Below are 15,772 nucleotides of genomic sequence, written 5' to 3' on the forward strand. Positions count from 1 at the left end.
TCGATATCATTTAAAAAAAGGCATACACCACAGGAACTGAATAAATCTATAGTCAAGAGAAGGAACTGGTGGAAATTATGTTTAATCATCCAATGTAATTGTTTCCCCTTTCAAAGCCTTTGTTTCTACATAAGCAGTGGTTCTCAACCTTGATTGTAGATTAGAATCACCTAGAGAGCCCACCTGCAGAGACTCTGATTTAATTGGTCAGGGTGCAGCCAAGGGACAGGCCTCTCCAGTGATTCTCAAATCCAGCCAAAGTTGAGAACAAACTGTCAAAGTATCTATAAATATCCTATACTCAGTGTCTATGAAGCAAAAAAAAAAAAACAATTATTTCCAAGAACTCATTATTTCACTATTCAAAAAAATTCTAAGTAGGTGGTCAAAAATCAGCCTCATATTGAGGCTACAAGAGTCAAAAGAGAATTTGTTAGGAAGGTTTCTTTGGCGAGCATTGTTCTTTGACTCCCATCCCCAGAATGGAGAGAGAGAGAATACCTGCCCCTTCACCTTAAGAGAGAGAGCCTTCAGCAGTACTACTTAAAGAGTTTTATATTCATCCTACTAGCCAGGGAGACCAGTGGACTGGTATCTGACCACTGGAAAATTGTAAAGGCAGAGGTAGACTCACTAAGTACTCCAATGCCGGAAAGCAAGAATTTAGCTGCTTTGGGATGGGCCTGTATTTCAGGGCAATAGATGCCTAAGCCAACTACTCAGGACAGACAAGTTTGCATGGCCCTGGCAGCTGATTCCTTATGTCCTTTCAGTAGCCTTGTAAAGAGCTGGCTCACCAGATCTGAGTTCACTCAATGGGAAAACAGGCTAAAATATGACAACTGATCTCAGAAGTTGCTTCTTTCTTTTTTTATTTTTATATTTTTTAGAGATGGGGTTTCACCATGTTGGCCAGGCTGGTCTTGAACTTCTGACCTCGTGATCCACCCGCCTCAGCTTCCCAAAGTGCTGGAATTACAGGCGTGCGCCACCACACCTGGCTAGAAGTCGCTTCTTTCTAATAAAGCCTATTTCCAGCCAGAGGTTTTCCATCATTACAAAGGCATGTAGATGATCCTTGTCCCTATTTTTCTATGACCATGGAATATATGTGGAAGTAGAGCTCTTCACTATGGTACCACGGCCATGCTGGGTTCAGTCCACTCACAATCAGTCCAAGCATCATTCCTGGAGGACTCATGACAGTAGGAGCTGTCACCTACACACATTTTTGCTTTTCCATTTCTCCCAATAAATGTTATTTTATATTTGTATAAAATATAGCATTGATGTAGTGCATGTATTCATACTACCTTTGCAAAATGACCTCTAAGGAGAAAGAGCTAATCTGGTGCCTTTCAAGTCCCAAGAAGGGCTGCCTGGGGGAGCCTCAGGATCCTAACAGAAAAAGTCTGCAAGTGCCTTCCAGTAGAATCAATCAAAGGATTAGGGGCTGATGGGCGAGCAGAGGAAACTCTAGTTCCCCTATCATGGAAAATGCCATTGAGCATTCCCAGTGGAATCCTCTGAATACTCCCACCCCACACATTATCAGCTCTAAACACTTATGAGGTCCAGAAAACACCATCTTACAATACCGGTCAGCATGTTACTAATCCTTTTCACCTCTTCTCCCTCCCTCTTCTTAAAGGAAACCATACTTAGCAACATAGATGGAGTGGAAGGTGAGCATAGAGAAAAGAAAAATCACAGTCCCTCCCCTGGTTTCTGCCTGTAGAAGGTTCCATCAAGGGAAGGAGAAAGATTTTAACTTAATTTAAATGCAAAGATTTTATAATAACATAATGTACTTTTAGTTACTGAAATGAGACTGTGTTTTTATTCAATGTCACCAAGATATTTTTATTTCCTGAAAGTAAGAGAAATGTCATGGAAATGCGTACATTTTCAAGTTGGAACAGAAAGTACTTTCCCACTAAATAAATTTAAAGGGAATAGAAGTCAAGAAAGAATTGGAGAAAGAAAGAGAAGCAAGGAAGAAAGAGAGGGAGGGAGGAAGGAAGGGAGGAAGAAAAGAAGGAAAGGAAGGAAGGAAAGAAGGAAAGAAGGAAGATGTTTTCTGATTACATCCTTTGAATTAAGGTTTTCTAGTTTCCCTAAATATTTCACCAATATTTTGCATTATCCAATATTCTAAGTTTTATACCCATCAGATCGGAAAATCTTAGAATATTAGATAATGCTAAATATTGGTAGCAGGTAGGAAAATGGTACTCTCTGTACTTTGCAGGGAGCGTCATCCAGCCACACTCCTAGAATAGTCTGAGAGTACTTAATTGGATATGTATACTATATCCCCTACAACCAAACAACCCATATTGAGTACACCCAGAGGAACATGCACACAGGTTCCAAAGGAGATATGTACAAGGATGTTCATTGCAGCATTGTTAGGGGTGACCAGCAATTGTTGGGAATGAATAAAAGAAAGCCTTGCTTCCAGTTTCTATATAGAAGGCACTCAGGGAGTAGCGTGATAGAGCTGATAAATCAAGCAATCTGCAGTATCCACACAACACATAAGTCCAGTTTAAACTGGAATGTTTAAGATCACACAGGAATATCTAAAGAAACTTAGAGGATACCTAGAGTCCATGTCAGCTCTAACTGAACACCAACAAGGTCCCATATGTTTTATCCAAACAGCAAACCCCTATACTATGACCTTTTAAAAATGCTAATACCAATAATGTAATCAATGACTTGGTTTACTTTCTGTATAGGTTCTGCATTCTTTGCTCATTTTTTTTTTTTTTTTTTTTTTTTTGGAGATGGACTGTTGCTCCGCTGCCTAGGCTGGATTGCAGTGGCACAATCATAGCTCACTGCAACCTCTGCCTCCCTGGTTCAAGTGATTCTCCTGCCTCAGCCTCCTGAGTAGCTGGATCACAGGCCCCCGCCACCATGCCCAGCTAATTTTAGTGTTTTTAGTAGAGATGGGGTTTCTTCATGTTGGCCAAATGATCTGCCTGACTTGGCCTCCCAGGGTGCTGAGATTATAGGCATGAGCCACCACGCCTGGCTTCTGCTCATTCTGAAGAGTTATACTGTCTATATTTTCAGAGCACATTGCTACTATATATTACACATTACACCATTTCCCTTATAAGGATCTTTTTTTTTTTTTTTCTGAGACAGTCTTGCTCTGTTGCCCAGGCTGGAGTGCAGTGGTGCGATCTCAGCTCACTGCAATCTCTACCTCCTGGGTTCAAGCGATTCACCTGCCTCAGTCTCCTGAGTAGCTGGGACTACAGGTGTACACCACCATGCCCAGCTAATTTTTGTATTTTTAGCAGAGATGAGGTTTCACCATGTTGGCCAGGTTGGTCTCAAACTCCTGACCTCAAGTGATCCGCCCACCTCAGCTTCTCAAAGTGTTGGGATTACAGGCGTGAGCCACCGCACCCAGTCAGATTTTACATTTTAATTTACCTCCCTCTCATCCCTCATCCTCTATTGTCATGTATTATAAACCCCACAATACATTGTATAAGTCCCCATGATATATTGATACATTCATATTATTTTTACTTTAAAAATCAATCATCTTTTTTAGGAATGAAAAAATGTGTGATACAATTAAATACAAAATTAAAAGGTTCTAAACATGTTTATGTACTTATTTACTTTTTCTGATATTCTTCATTCCTTATTGCAAATTTGATCTTCCATCTGATATCATTGTCCTTCAGTCTAAAGATTTCCCCTAGTATGTCTTATGGCACTGGTCTGGGGATAAATTCTTTCTATTTTTGTTTATAAATGTATCTATTTGGCCTTAAGTTTTTGAAGGATAATTTTACTGTATATAGACCTCTAGATTCAGCTTTTTTTTTCTTTCAGCATTTTAAAGATGCTGTTCCATTGTTGGCTCACCTCCATTCTTTCTGATGAGAAGTCAGCCAAAAATCTTGTCATTGTCCTCCTGTTTAGGATTCTGGATCTGTGAGTTGCCACCATTACCCTCAACCCCCCATCAATTTTGCAAAATTCTTGGTCATTATTTCTTCAAGTATGTTTCCTTCCCTACTTTCCCTTTCCTGCTCTTCTTTGGCTCCAATTACACATCTATTAGATGATTTCATTACAACCTGTAAGTCTCAAAGATTTGTTCAGTTTTTTCATTTATTTTTCTCTTTACGTTTTATTTTATACATTTCATATTCAAGTACCTTGATCATTTCTTCCACTCTTATCAAGTGGCCATTAAGCCCAATTGATGAATTCTTCATTTCTCATATTGTATTTTTCAGTCCTAGCATTTCCATTGCATATTTTCTGTAGCTTCTATTCCTGGAATGAAATTTCCTACCTATATATTGTCCACCTCCCTGTACCCCAATGTTTTAAGCATATATACTATTGTTATTTTAAAGTCCTTGTCTGCTAGTTCCAACATCTTTCCCATCTGAATCTGCTTTTATTAACTGTCACATTTTCTTCCTTCTTTGTGTGTCTCAATTACAGCAGTCCTAGCAAACTAATATACTGCCGATTTCTCAATTGATTCAAAACTTTAGGGGTGGGGGAAGTGTGCTGTTTATTAGGTGCACTGAAATCCCTCAACTGCATGGCAAATTATAGTGTTCAATAAATGTTTGTAGAATGAGAGATATAACATCTTATTAATAAGAGAAATCCAAAAATATAAATTGCTTTTCTGATATTTGTTCTGAATTTGCTCAACAGTATAATATCTTCAGAGGAGTTTGGAATGTGCTGTTAACATTATTTGTAGCTACTTCTATAGTTGACTGTGATGGCCTTGGGAGAGCAGTTTATGTCACATTAATGAGGGTAAATACAGGTCATGAATCATTGCACAGGAAGATGGATGGCTGTACAGAACATAGATCCATACTCAGATGATTTTCCTATTTCCACACACAAGATAGTATATCCTAGGGGTAAAAACCACAGCTTTGACATCATACTGCCTTGGTTCGAATTATGTCTCCAGAACTGAGTGGCCTGGAAAATTGTTTAACGTTTTGGTGTCATTTCTTTCTTGCTTTTTTTTGAGACTCCCATGCCCAGGTTGGAGTACAGTGGCATGATCATGGCTCATTGCAGCCTTGGCTTCCTGAGTTCAAGTGATCCTCCCACATCAGTCTCCCAAGTATCTAGAACTACAGGTGCATGCTACTCTGCCAGGTATTTGTGTGTGTGTGTGAGTGTGTGTGTGTGTGTGTGTGTGTGTGTGTGTGTGTGTGTGTGTAGAGACAGGGTCTCTTTATGTTGTCCAGGCTGGTCTTAAACTCTTGGGCTCAAGTGATCCTCCCACCTCAGCCTCCCAAAATTCTGAGATTACAAGTATGAGCTACCACCCCCAGTAGTTTCTGAATTTCTTTACTCAAAGATGAAATGATATTGGGGCTTTGGTGAGAACTAAACGAGATAGACCACATAAAATGCTTAGGACATCAAATGGCCCATGGTAAGTAATAAATGTCAGCTGTTGGGCTTTTGAGGAGTTCAATATACATCATCTCTCCTTCTTGCCTGGATTCTGAATCATTTCAGGTATAAAATGGTAGAAGCATCAGATGAAGCATCAAAATGACATCTGTCTCAAAAAAAAAAACAACATTGTTTCGAAACAATGAGCAGTTCCAGTGTCTTCCATTTCACGTTCTTTTGGAGTATGGGGTCACTGAAGGAGAAAGCCTAAGATTTAGAGCTTTAGGGCATAGAAAAGCAGCCATAAGCCTGTGGGGTGTTGTGTTCCTGTAGTCCCTGTGACTTGAAAGGCTGAGGTGGGAGAATCCCTTGAGCCCAGAAGTCAGTCTGGGCATTACAGTGAGACATTATTGCTAAAAAAAAAAGAAAAGAAAAGCAGCTATTCATCCAAACAGTTCCTTGAAGGGGTAAAAAAAAAAAAGCTAGCTGTGGTTTAATTGTAATTTCCATCTCAATGCATTATCCTGACATTTTTCTGGCTTGGTTAATGAATGCCAGAATGCTATAGAGAGCAATAAGCCTGAATCAGAATTGATATTATTATTCTTTAGGTATGCAAATGCACCATCTACTTATAGAAGTGAGACAAGTTGGAATAGGAACAAATCGTTCATAGAAATAGTAAAAAAAAGGTTCAATTGGAAGTTTATTTTGAATCATAAAACTAAGAAATGTAAAAACTTTATCTTATTTGGATAAAATTGAGGTTATAATTTCAATTAAGCATCAAGTCACAGAATAAATACAGAACAAATCAAGTACTGATTTTTGCAGGATAGTAGGAGATGCCATTCTTCATAACTGACATTTGCAGCACAAGTATTTTTGCAAAGATACTTAAAGACGCTATCAGATTTCTCAAGAGGCCTATCTTAATCCTTTGATAGTTAACTCCTTTTTGAAGCTCCTCTCATGTCTTAATCATCCTTATTATATTTTTTCCTTCATTTATTAACTGACCTAGATACACCAGATCATGTGGTATCTCCTCTCTCTCACGCTTTCTTTCTTTTTTTTTAAATCAGTTTTGCTTCCTTTTAGAACCTTGTTACTTCGGGAGTTAAATAACAAATATACAGAAAATACTTCTGGTAAATAGTGAATATTCAGAAAATATAGCGAACAATAGCACGTGCACTTCTGTTTTTGACTGTACGCCAAGTTCACAGATACAGTGGGAACAAATGGAAATGTTTTGCAAATGGACGTGTGTCTGAGACCTGGAAATTATCAGCTACTGTCAACTCTTGTTATTGTTAAGTAACTTGTATCCCAACTTAAAATCAAACAAGAAAGCAGCCAAAGACACTCACATTTGTACAAAGAGCATCTGATGAAGCTACAGTAATTAAAATTAACTAGTAAAATAGGAAATAGAAGTTAGCAATTCCTTCTTTCTTCTTTTTTTTTTTTTTTTCAGGGATGAAGAGCACCTTTTAATGAGTACCTACTACGTAACAGGCATTGTGCTGGCTTCCTTACAGAATGGTCTTCATTAACTGGGACAGCATTTTTATGAGGACAGCACTTTGTTACTCACCTTTCATAGAGGAAGAAATGGAGGCCCAGAGAAGCGAAGCACCTGCCCTTGGCCACAGAGCCGGACTGTGGCTGAGCTGGGAGGCTGACCCAGGGCCCAGGCCCCTTCCACACCACCAGGCTGGAGAGGACCCCTTCTGAGAAACTCTGAGTAGAGGCTAAAGCAAGTGTCAGGAGCCAGGAATAAGGGCCCCAGAATCGGGGACAGAATCCTTGCTCTTGGAATATCCCAACCCCACCAGAGCCTTCCCCTTCTTGGGCTCCCAGATCCCCCAAGATGAAGTTGGGTTCATTTTCCAATTTCTTCTTTTCTTCTTCAAATTTCTTCTTTCTTAACTCCTCAGTGACTCCCAATAAAGACATTAGACTATAGCATCCCTGAAGCTAAATTTGTCCATATTTTTTCATGACAAATTAATTTCTACAGTCCTAAGTGTTTTATTGTAAATGTGACAGGTTTTCAACTAAGCAAGTTTTGGAGCATCAACAAGCTGTAAGGAAGAGGCATTATGCTAGTGCTGCAGAGTTCTTTTGCATATACTATCTCTCTTGGGTTAAAGATTTTTGTGCACATGGCTGCCTCCTTTGCATTATTTCAGTCTCTGCTCAAATATCACCTCCTCAAAGACTTTCTTTGACCAGCTCATATTGCACTTCTACATCACTGTCTATCATATCAACCTGTTCCACTGCCTTATCACTATGGGAAATTATCTTGTTCATTCATTTGATCGGTTATTTCCTATCCCCCTTCCAAGTATGTAATGTCCACAAAGATTAAGACTTTGCCCATCTTTCACTGCCGTATCACCAATGCCTAAGGTAGTGCACTTGGCACGTATCAATTTTTTTGAGCAAATTAATAAATTATGAAGTCTCCAAGGGATAGTCAGCTAAATAAGTACACACAAGGCTGAGTGAGTCTCAAAGTTTCATTGAAATATTTGCATTAAAACATTAATTTGCACAATATTAACTTGCAGTTATTTATAAAATGCAATGCAAACATCAGATATGTGGTCTTTTCTAACCCAAGATTACACTATTCAAATATGTTTTCTCTGCTCTTGAGATGGTGTCTTTGCATTGGATAGCTAAATATGGAATAAATACCAACATTTGCATGCACATCTATCCTTCTCTCTATTTCTTAGAAATTTATATGCTATCCAAAGGTAGGGAGACAAGACAGAAAATATGTGGCTTGAATGAGAATTCCTTCCAGTGGAGGCAATTTCAATCCTTGAAGTCAATAGAAGTTACACATTCATCTTACTCCAGAAGTGGAATTCTCTTTTCAATGCTAATCTTTGAAAGAGCAACCCATATGTCTAAGACAAAAGTACATGTATAAGAACACTAAAATAATTCTATGGTAAAAATCAGTTTCATTTTCAGTAATTAATAGTTTCTCTTTTTAGCATGCCTTGTAAAGTGAGTATATATGATAAATTGAGCTGTCAAAAATATTTCCCTGGCCAGGCACGGTGGCTCATGCCTATAATCTCAGCACTTTGGGAAGCCGAGGCAGGTGGATCACTTGAGGTCAGGAGTTCGAGACCAGCCTGGCCAACATGGTGAAACCCTGTCTCTACTAAAAATACAAAAATTAGCCCGGTGGTAGTGACATGTGCCTGTAATCTCAGCTACTTGGGAGGCTAAGACAGGAGAATCAAATGAGCCTGGGAGGCAGAGGTTGTGGTGAGCTGAGATCGCACCACTGCACTCCAGTTGGGGGCAATAGAGTGAGACCCTGTCTCAAAAAAAAAAAAAAAAAAATTCACTATTCTTAAAAACACTTCAAAATCTCTAAGATATAAAGAAAAATATTGTTGTTCATAGTACATAGCTAGCTCTTACATGTTCCTGATCAAAGGTAGAGGTAGCATAACTTAATAAAAACAATATCCCATTCCTTAGTTTATTCATTAGTTCCAGCTTCTCTTCACTATTGAACAGCCAATAAAATTATTCCGTTTATATTTTACCATTTATTAAACTTAGTCTAGGTTGATTTCCAACTAGAAAGGTACCTGGGTGCCTTTCCCATCTTGACTTTCTGCCTCAAGCTTCCAAAAGAAAATAAAGGTTTCTATACACATTGTATCTGTGGAACAAGGGTTTCCCCCACCTACATCCTAGGTCTCTGTTTAGAATTCATGAACTATGTTACCACTATGTTGGAGAAGATCATAGGACTGTATAGAGGTATATTCCTAGGGGTAAAGCTACATCTCTTTGGGTGTATTCTTAAGTCATCCAATTTACATCCTTGCCTTCAACCTTAGGGTTGACTCACCCTAAAAGTCAGGAAAGAAACTCTGGCTTAGAACTAGGAGTTCTAGTCTACATTCAAGGTTCAAAAATTCTTCTGTTGGTGGTTGACTCACCAACATCCATTCAAACCCAGAAAATGGTCTAAATCAGTTTTAGTAATTTTATTTCTCTCCCAAGTTAGAGTGATGAAAAATAATCCTGGGTTGCGGATGACAGAATTATGCTACTGCATCCACCAAGCCTAAAACCTGCTCTGCCTCTTGAAGTTTGATTTGGTGAAATAATGAACATTTTAATTGTCTAAGCCAGTTTGAGTCAGTTTTTGTTACATACAGCAGAAAGCATCCTAACTCATGCAGCTCCTCTAGGAAAAAGTCCACCGTCGTGATTCCGGTTCACTAAGAAGGACCTCAGAGTTCTAGTTCAGGGAGCATCTTCATTTCAATTATCTGAGATCAGTGCCCTCTGAGCCTCAGATAAACCAGTTTGTAACTTTTTGAAGTACAGTCTACCTTGACTATGGCCCCTGGGGTTTCTAAAGGCTATTACTAGTTTTACTTTTTATTCATGGTTTAGGACCCATTGAGGTTCTCCAGGGGTTCAAAGGTCCAGTCTGCTCCAGTGTGGCATCTTCTTTAAAAAGTAATGTCGAGGCCAGGCACAGTGGCTCACACCTGTAATCCCAGCACTTTGGGAGGCCAAGGCAGGTGGATCATGAGGTCAGGAGTTCAAGACCAGCCTGGGTTACATAGTGAAACCCTGTCTCTACTAAAAATACAAAAATTAGCCAGGTATAGTGACACGTGCCAGCTACTTTAGGAGGCTGAGGCAGAAGAATCGCTTGAATCCAGGAGGCAGAGGTTGTAGTGAGCTGAGACCACGCCATTGCACTCCAGCTTGGGCAACAGAGTGAGACTTGATCTCAAAAAAAGAAAAAAAAAAGTGTTGTCTGGCAGCTTCAGTGCCTGTAGATGGATGAGGAGCTGGATTATCATACTTTTTCTAACCTAAGTCTACAGACTTACATATTATTTAGAGTTGACTCTCTGTCCCCATAAACAAATGGAAATGAGATGTGCACTCACTACAGAGATTGTCACATCTAGTTTGATAAGCAGACCTAAGGTATTTGAATTTATTTATTTATTTATTTTTGAGATGGAGTCTCACTCTGTTGCCCAGGTTGGAATGCAGAGGCACAATCTTGGCTCACTGCAGCCTCCACCTCCTGGGTTTAAGCGATTCTCCTACCCCAGTCTCCCTGGTAGCTGGGATTACAGGTACGTGCCACCGTATCTGGCGAATTTTTTATATTTTTTTGGTAGAGATGGCATTTCACCATGTTGGCCAGGCTGGTCTTAAACTCCTGACCTGAAGTGATCCACCCACCTCAGACTCCCAAAGTCCTGGGATTACAGGCTTGAGTTACTGTACCCAGCCATGTATTTGAATTTAAGCAAGGCATCTAACAAAGACTCAAGTTGACTCAGGATGTCTCAAGGCCTCTCATGGACAAGTTGGAGGGATGTGACTGGCTACACAGGCAAATTGATTAAGACTTAAAACTGCATACCTTCAGAATGTTGATTCATGGATCAAGGTCAATGTAGAAAAAGTTCTCCAATGCCTGCTCGAAGCAAATTCAATGTTTTTATCAATGAATAAGATGAAAATACAGAAAATATGCTCTTTGTATCATTTCCCTATGATATGAAGTGGAAGAAAGTGCCAATATGATGGCTCACTGAAGCAGAGTCCAAAAATAATTCAGTGAACTGGATCAATGGGCCAACTGTACAAGGAGCCGTTTTCATAAATTATATAAAAACATGGTGAAGATCATATAAAAATTATTTTTTAAAACTAGGGATATGTAAATTGAAAAATTGGTATCCATATTCCTACAGCTGATGGACTGTCATATGAATTTAGAGAGAGACATGTTGTCTGTCTCAATAAAGTAGATCTAAGATGATTTTTTTGGCTCAATAATGAAGGGATTCTTTAACATCTGAAGACAAAGGAAAAGAAAAGAATTATCTGAAGCCAAGTGCAGTGTCATGTGCCTGTAGTCCCAGCTTCTTGGGGGGCTGAGGTAGGAGGATTGATTGAGCCTAGAATTTGAGTCCAGCCTGGATTCTCACAAAAACATAGTGAGACCCCCTCTAAACAAAATTATCTGAATTAGGATACAGTGATAAGTGAGATTGCTATGGTTTATAAATTTGAACCAAATCTGAGGGGCTGCAGATAATTTTGTGTTATAGATAACTTGGAGGAGATGAAATCTAAACTTTCTTTCCATGGGGTTTATTTTTTAAAACTAGCCTGTCATTCTTTATGTTTTAATTGCAACGTTTAGTTGCTTTACATTTGTTATAATTATTGATATATGTTGGTTTTAACTCTACCAAATTATTGTGTGATGTATACTTGTTCTATGCTCCTTTTTCTCTCCATTCTTGTCTTTTTTATATTGATCTTTTTTCCTTCCTTCCTTCCTTCCTTCCTTCCTTCCTTCCTTCCTTCCTTCCTTCCTTCCTTCCTTCCTCTCTCTCTCTCTCTCTTTCTTGCAGAGTCTCGCTTTGCTGGCCAGGCTGGAGTCCGGTGGCATAATTAACTGATTCTCCTGCTTCAGCCTCCCAGGTAGCTGGGACTAGAGGCACCCACCATCACATCCAGCGAATTCTTGTATTTATAGTAGAGACAAGATTTCATCACGTTGGCCAGGCTGGTCTCGAACTCCTGGCCTCAAGTGATTCACCTGTGTCGACCTCCCATAGTGCTGGGATTACAGGAATGAACCACCATGCCCAGCCGATATTGATCTTTTTAATAATTCTACTTTTAATCTTTATTTGCCAGGACATTATACAGCTTTTACTCTTTCTTTGGTGGTTGCCTTAGCAACTACAGTATGCGAATTTTGTCTTGACAAAGTCTAATGTCAACTGGTATTTTTACCCTCTTCCAGTGGGAGGTTTTTAAGCCCTGTAACTCCATATACCTCCCTCCAAATTATATACTCTTGTGGTCTTGTAGCTATAAATATTTTAAACTGCACAAGACATTATTTTTGTTTTATATAGTTAACTATTATTTAGAGTTACTAGTTGCTATGCTCTAATATGTCCTTGATAATTTGTGTTGAAAACTCAATCCCCAATTTAACAGTCTTGAGAGGTGAGGCTTTTGAGGAAGAGGGTAGGTGAATGGATTAATGGGTTTGCTGGAGTAGGTTCACTCTCTCTTGCCCTTCTGCCTTCTGCCATGTGAGGGCTCAGCAAGAAGTCTCTCATGGCCTTGATCTTGAACTTCTCAGCTTCCAGAAGTGTGAGGAAATAAATTTCTGTTCTTTATAAATTACCCAGTCTGAGATATTCTGTTATAGCAACACAAATGAACGAAGACCCTAACATAATTACTATCTTTACTGCTTTGTATTCCTTCCTCTATTTCTGACCTTCTGCATGGGCTCATTTTCTTTTTACCTGAATACCTTTTAATACTTGTAGTATAGGCTTGCTGGAGATGAATTCTCACTCTATCTTGATTATTTCTACTTCATTCCTAAAGAGCATTTTCACCATTTGTAGATGTTTGCTAAGCCACTATGGCAGCTATTCTCCTTCAGCACATTGAAAATGTCATGTTGACATACATGAGGCCAACAAACATGAAAAAATGCTCATCATCACTGGTCATTAGAGAGATGCAAATCAAAACTACATTTAGATACCATCTCACACCAGTTAGAATGGCAATCATTAAAAAATCTGGAGACAACAGATTCGGGAGAGGATGTGGAGAAATAGGAACACTTTTACACTGCTGGTGGGAATGTAAATTAGTTCAACCATTGTGGAAGACAGTGTGGCAATTCCTCAAGGACCTAGAAATAGAAATTCCATTTGACCCAGCAATCCCATTACTGGGTATATATCCAAAGGATTATAAATCTTTCTACTATAAGGACACATGCACATGAATGTTCATTGCAGCACGGTTTACAATAGCAAAGACCTGGAACCAACCCAAATGCCCATTGATGATAGACTGGACTGGGAAAATGTGGCACATATACACCATGGAATATTATGCAGCAATCAAAAACGAAGTTCGTGTCCTTTATAGAGACATGGATGAACCGGGAAACCATCATTCTCAGCAAACTGACACAAGAACAGAAAATCAAACACTGCATGTGCTCACTCATAGGTGGGTGCTGAACAATGAGAACACATGGATACAGGGAGGGGAGCATCACACACTGGAGTCTGTTGGGGGGAAATAGGGGAGGGACAGCAGGGGGTGGGGAGTTGGGGAGAGAGAGCATGGGGAGCCATGACAGATGTAGGTGAAGGGGAGGAAGGCAGCAAATCACACTGCCATGTGTGTACTTATGCAACAATCTTGCATGTTCTTCACATGCGCCCCAAAACCTAAAATGCAATTAAAAAAAAAAGAAAAGAAAATGTCATGTTAGGCCAGGCGCAGCGGCTCACGCCTGTCATCCCAGCACTTGGGGAGGCTGAGGGGGTGGATCACGAGGTCAGGAGTTCGAGACCATCCTGGCCAAGATGGTGAAACCCCGTCTCTACTAAAAATACAAAAATTAGCCGGGTGCTAAATTAGTGGCAGGCACCTGTAATTCCAGCTACTCAGGAGGCTGTCAGGAGAATTGCTTGAACCCAGGAGGCGGAGGTTGCGGTGAGCTAAGATAGTGACACTGAACTCTAGCCTGGGTGGCAGAGCAAGACTCTATCTCAAAAAAAAAAGAAAAGAAAAGAAAAGAAAATGTCATGTTATTGTCTTCTTGCTTCCATTGCTTCTACTGAGAAGTAAGCTATTATTTCAGTTGTTGTTCCTTTTAAGATGATCTTTTTTTCTCTAGCCACGTTTTTTTTTTTAAATAAACTAATTAGAGATCTGAAGTGATTTTACCTTTATTTCCTTCACTTTAAGCCAGTCATGAAATATCACAGTGATTTCTGGGGTAGGAGCAGAAGGCAGGCAATATTAAGAATCATCCCGCAGAGGTGGAGGCAGGGTGGGCCCTCATTGGGGCAACTGGAGGAGCACAGACTGCCCTGCCAGCAGGCAGTTGATGTTCCGAGAGCGTGAGAGCTGGTACGTAGCTTTCAGCTTGCGCAGCTCCATCAGGCCGTCCCCTGCGGTGGCCAGTGAGCTGGCAATCAACTTGGCGACCTTGGAGTCGCCCTCAGCAAGCATGATGGCCGCCTTTTTCTTCTGCTCAGCCTTTTCCACCACAAATCTGGCCCTCTCTGCTTCCTGATGAGCTACGTATTTCGCTTCCATCACTTCTGTGAACTCCTTCCCGAAGGTCAGATGTGTCAAGGACACGTGGTCCAGGATAAGCCCAAAGGTGGCTGCTCACTCCCTAAGGTCGTTGCTCACCTGCCTGGAGACCTGCTCTCTCAGGGCGATTAGTTCTCTAGCATCAAAGCGAGCCACCACTGACTTGAGAATCTCGGTAGTGATGGACGGCAGCACATGGTCATCACAGTCCTCACAGATGCTGGTGAAGATGCGAGGAAGCTGGCTAGCTACCGGCCGGATATGCAGTGTGATACTGACTTTCTGTAAATCTTTGCTACCAGTGATGACTGGCGTATTAGGTGGTTGAGAACACCAAAGATAATTGGTTTCTGTACCCATGGGATGAGAAAGTGAGTCCCTTCCCTTACCACAATGTCCCATTCTCCACAAACCGGTCAAAGATGACAGCTCTGTGCCCAGCATCCACATCATGTAAGGCAGAATTAACCACACCTCTTGCCTGCAACAGCTAAGGCCAGGCCAAACTTGCCAATGAACTCAACACTTTGTCAGCCGTGTTCTCTTCTGCTGGACCCTCTCACAACTGCTTCCATTCCGGCCTCCACTAGAATTCCCCGACCACACATACTGTGCATGGCTGAGCACTACTCCTCTGCCCTGCTCTCTTTGCCTGGCTGCTCTTTAAGAGTTTCTGAACCAGGCTTAGTGGTTCATGTCTGTAATCTCAGCACTTTTGGGAGACCGAGGCAGGCAGATCATGAGGTCAGGAGTTTAAGACCAACCTGACCAACATGGTGAAACCCCAACTCTACTAAAAATACAAAATTACAGGTGTGTGCGCCTGTAATCCCAGCTACTTGGAAGGCTGAGGCAGGAGAATTGCTTGAATCCAGGAGGCAGAGGTCGTGGTGAGCCGAGAGTGTGCCATTGTACCCCAGCCTGGGCGACAGAGAGAGACTCTGTCTCAAAAAAAAAGAAGAGTTTCTGTCTTTCCGCCCTGTGCCGTGGCTCATGCCTGTAATCCCAGCAATCCCAGCACATTGTGGGGCCAAGCCAGGTGGATCACCCGAGGTCAGGAGTTCGAGAGCAGCCTGGCCAACGTGGTGAAACCCTGTCTCTACTAAAAATTAAAAATACAAAAATTAGCCGGGCGTGGTGGTGGGCACCTGTTATC

The 15,772-nt window shown here is 40.7% G+C and overlaps 1 pseudogene; it reads right to left on the bottom strand.

Annotated features, from left to right (window-relative positions):
- Window positions 1–14,261: 14,261 nt before the first annotated feature.
- LOC100415646 (prohibitin 1 pseudogene) lies at window positions 14,262–15,001 on the bottom strand (annotated as a pseudogene).
- Window positions 15,002–15,772: the final 771 nt, after the last annotated feature.

Source organism: Callithrix jacchus, chromosome 1, assembly GCF_049354715.1.
Source record: "Callithrix jacchus isolate 240 chromosome 1, calJac240_pri, whole genome shotgun sequence".
Lineage (NCBI taxonomy): Eukaryota > Metazoa > Chordata > Mammalia > Primates > Cebidae > Callithrix > Callithrix jacchus.